We start from the raw sequence: 4,915 nt of genomic DNA, 5'->3' as shown, positions 1-4,915 counted from the left end.
TCACCCGGCTACCACCGCATGTATATTTTAAACCTGTGGGAAGCACTGCATATATATATATATATATATATACCACCTGTAAGAATTGTTTCATGCAGATGAAAAACGATCAAAAAAGTTTTGCTAAAATGCATAAAATTATAGAACAAAAAAAAGCAGAAGAAATATATCGGTATACCAAAAAAGTGTTTTTTACACTTCTAAAATGGTGTATAAAATAGGTGAATAGTATATACAATATAAATTTTTTTTTTTTTTTTTTGCATTTCCTATCCTCACCTGTAATAATTATTTCATGAAAAAAATCAAATATATACCAAAAAGCTGCATCTTTTTTACATTACCAAAACAGTTTGGTCTGGTCTGTGAAGTTATACTGCTCACGCACCAAACTACACTAACAAAAACATGCTGGGAACAAAAAAAATGGAAAATCATTTCACAGTTTTGCGAAATCCAGCCCAGGCAGTGAATGAAGGTGATTTATGGAGAATGAAACAAGCAGATCTAGTGAGGTGCAGAGAACAGTGCCAATGGTCAGGCCATTGGCTGCATTAATGTGGAGTGTAATGGTCTTGCTGAGGGAGTGATGATGGGAAAATGGCCTTCCTGTTCAGGAGCCCTTGAAGTGATTGATAACGGTGAGGAGAGAAAACAACGGCCTATGACCAGCCGCACTCTCCTTAGTCAACGTATGCATAAACAAACGAGGAGGGAGTAACGTCTTGGCCTCTCTTTTGACTAGCTGTCCCACAAGATGCAGGAACAGCTGTTATATGACCACATCCACAGACTACAACTTTCTAATGGTGATAAGTGATAATGATCATTCACAGAACTTTATGTTGACTTTCAGCAGAAAACATATCAGAACTGTTATTTAACAGACTGGCTGATCCATTAGCCAAAAAGGGTTTGTACTCAAGTACATTTCTCTTTTTCCCCTCATAAAAGCTAATGTAGGCTATACATTTTATTATACATTCTGATTCTTTTCCATTCCTCAAAAAGGTTCTTTATAGTGGCAAAAGGTTGTTTAGATTTTTAAAATATTCTTTATACTGATTTTAAAAAAAAAATGTTTCTTTTAGGAACTGTTCACTGAAATGTTCTTTGGGGAACCAAAAAGGGTTAATTGCTGTGAGAAAAGGAAAAAAAAACCTTGATGAACCTTTATTTTAAAGGGTTAGTTCACCAAAAATGAAATTTCTGTCATTAATTACTCACCCTCATGTCGTTCCACATCCGTAAGACCTTCGTTCATCTTCAGAACACAAATTAAGATATTTTTGATGAAATCCAGGACTCATCCATAGACAGCAATATAATCAACACTTTCAAGGTCCAGAAAGGTACTAAAGACATCGTTAAAACAGTCATGTGACTGCAGTGGTTCAATCTTAATGTTATGAAGAGACAAGAATACTTTTTGTGCGCAAAAACAAAACAAAAATAACGACTTTATTCAACAATCTCTTCTGTGTCATTCTCATACGTTGTTTACGTCCAGCGCTTCCAGGTTCATCGTCAGAACGCTGACTCGTTATTGGCCGGCTCCTGCGTCAGCATCACACGCATGCGTCGTGCTGATCATGTGATCAGCTTTGGCCAATACTGAGCCAGCATTCGGACGTAAACACGGAAGCTTCACTGTGTTACCGCGTAAGATAATGACAGAAGAGAAGAGATTGTTGAATAAAGTGGTTATTTTTGTTTTGTTTTTGTGCACAAAAAGTATTCTCGTCTCTTCATAACATTAAGGTTGAACCACTGCAGTCACATGACTGTTTTAATGATGTCTTTAGTACACTCTTAGCCCGGATTTTATATTTACTTAAAAAATATAATTACAATATACTTAAAATATTTAAGTTTGGTTGCATTACTTATAAAATATAAGTATATTCTACTAATTTGTGGGTGTATTTGAATGTGTTAATAAATGTAAGTTAAATGCACTTAAATTATTAAGTTTTTCTCCTGGCCACGCCTCCTTCACACTGGTTTGCGGCAGGTAATGACGCCATTTTGTCGTGGTGTGTATGAATTCAAGGAGCTGTTGATGAGCAGTTGGAACATTTGTTTTGGCTGTTCTACAGACATTTTTTCCTAACATTTACCTTATAGTTTTTCACCAAAGGAGAAAATCACAATTTTTAAGTTACCATCATCGAGGGTCAGTGTTTGTTTTAGTTGAGCTCTTGACCCTTGACTTTTTAATATTAGATTTTGTTTGGGCAGTTTTAACTGTATTAAAACCAACCAGACAAGCAAAGTTAAAAGATGATCAGGTGATGTTTGTTATGTTTTCACATAATCATTATTTCATCTGAATCACTAAACTCATTTAGAGCCCAATCTCTGAGTTAGATTTACATTATTGATTACAGCAGCACTGTGATTCTACAGCGGAGGATTAACTTCTACAATACAATTTTTTTTTTTAAAGTTGTCCTTATCACAAAAAAAAAATATATATATATATATATTTTAGGCACACACAGACATCAAGAATCAGCCTGTGAATCTCAACGACGGTGACAAGCAGCATGTTCTGATAAACAGATCAACTCTGAACATTAGAAAACAAGCTACTAAAAAGTCACAGAAAAACAGCAAAATTTAAATAGTGAGAATAAAGAAAATTACTAAGACAATTCAGCTCATAATTTATTCATGCAGCAATGCATGATGGGAGGCATGGATGAATTTTGATTGGTGGCAAGTTAACTTGCTTAGTACATTGAACTTAAATATACTAGTTGTAATAACTACAAAGTAATTAATATTACAAAACATTTTAAGTTAAATGAACTCGAATTATTAAGTTCACATTACTTAATCATTACTTAATTTTTTTAGGGCAACCAGTTTCCTCAATTTTTTTAAGTAAATTCAACTTATCCAGGCTAACAGTGTACCTTTCTGGAGCTTGAAAGTGTTGATTACATTGCTGTCTATGGACGAGTCATATACAAGCCTGAAAAATAAGCTTTTTTAATGCTATTTGAGCATAAGAAACAACATTTATGGGACAGTTCATGTCAGATTTTGTTTCTGATTTGAAATATGCCATTTAATTGTGAGTTCAACAATTAGTTTTTGAGATTTCAGCATTCCTCCATTCAAGTAGATAGGACATGGTCTTGGATGCCCAAAATGCAAATATGGCTGCCGAGTGAACAGACTTTCCTGAGGGCTGTTTTTAAACAAAATGTCATAAATGACTGTCGTTTTATTCAAAATTCTCTTAACTCTCATCGTCTGTGAAGTGGGCAGAACTACGTCCAATATCAGTCCTCACTTCATACTCTCATCCACAGACACTTTATTTTGGGTGTGGAAAGGGGTGTTTTTACTGATTGATAAATATAGGCTAAGAAGCACGGCATAACGGTTCATGTACTCCTCGTCTCCTAATCAGGACCTGAAATAGATAAATCTTAAGTCTGCTCCTTAAAACAAGGAAAAGAAGCAATGTAGGAGACTCTGTATATATTCGTGCAGTGTTCACATGTCAAAAGCTCAATTCCAATTTGAAACTTGTGAAATATAAACGCGCACATCACTTTATTTAGCGTTCATGAAAACACTACATTCGGATTCATCAATCAGAATGAATTAATTCCGACTGAAACAAAAGTTGTGCATTTGTAAGACTCTTACCTTTTTTATTAAAACACAGAGGAACCTTCCTAAAAAATGGTCTAGCACATTTTACATTCTCTACATTAAAAAAAAAAAAAAATACACATGCATGAATTTAATTTGCATAAGGTTTGATTTATTTGTCCATTCATATTTTTTGTGCCTAGCACTTCAAGTTTTATCTAAAGGGATTAGTGTTCGTATCACCTTTTGCAAAGCGAACCAAGTTAAACTGCCATCTGTAGCATATAGATCATGTCAAACTTCATAACTTCAAACCATGATCCAACATGTCCTTTGACACCGTAAACCTGCTTTTCATCGTATACTGATGGTGAATAAACTTTGATTCTGACAGGAAAATTGCAATAAATTATGACCTTTGCTGCTTTGGTGGAAAGCAATGCTTGGAAATGTGATTTGAGAAGTGTATGGGTTTGAAGATGATTTCTGAAGATAAATGCTGGATAATTGTGGTGGATTTTTGTAGACAGAACGTGCCTCTGGTTGAAGGGCTGTCACTCAGAAAACTTCCTGGTTGTCCCTCCTTGTGGTCGACGTTCCAGTGGTCTGGTGTAGCACTGCACTTGTTTGGATATTCCTAATGATTGATGATCTGTTTCATTTCTCCGGAAGTCTAAATTACGACGCTCAAACTTTAATGCAAAGGGAGATATTTTCTTTTACAGAATTCACTGTTTAAGGACTACAACAAACGGCTGGTAGGGACTACAACGAGCTTCTTCCTTGGTTATTGACATCACAAACCCCCAAATTTACATAAACCCCGCCCCCGAGAACACACAACAAAGGGGGCGGGGCCATGTTGGGCTGCTTTAGAGAAGAGGAAGAGTTGTTGTAGTAGAGTGTTGTTGACATGCCGTCATTTTACACCGGACTGCTTCACAAACTGGATTTGCACAAAAGTTTAACATGACGGCACATGCTAGTGGATGAGTTGAATCAACTCCACAGCAACTAAATAAATTTATCCACTAACCATTCAGAAACGTCCAGTTTCATTCTAAAAGTTGTAACTTCTTCCTGAGTCTCTCCATCAGTGTCGACTCCGGTTTAAACAATGTAAGGCTGAACACTTTCGTCATTTTGGCTGCGTGAGATTCTCCAGCTTTGTTGTTGTTGAGCTGTTAAAGCTCCGCCCTCTTCTGGAAAGAGGCCGGGAGCAGCAGCTCATTTGCATTTAAAGGGACACACACAAAAACGGCGTGTTTGTGGCAAATTTGACAAGCTATAATAAATGATCTGT

This window comes from Megalobrama amblycephala, linkage group LG20 (genome assembly GCF_018812025.1).
Source record: "Megalobrama amblycephala isolate DHTTF-2021 linkage group LG20, ASM1881202v1, whole genome shotgun sequence".
Lineage (NCBI taxonomy): Eukaryota > Metazoa > Chordata > Actinopteri > Cypriniformes > Xenocyprididae > Megalobrama > Megalobrama amblycephala.
Note: the sequence above shows the minus strand (reverse complement) of the source record.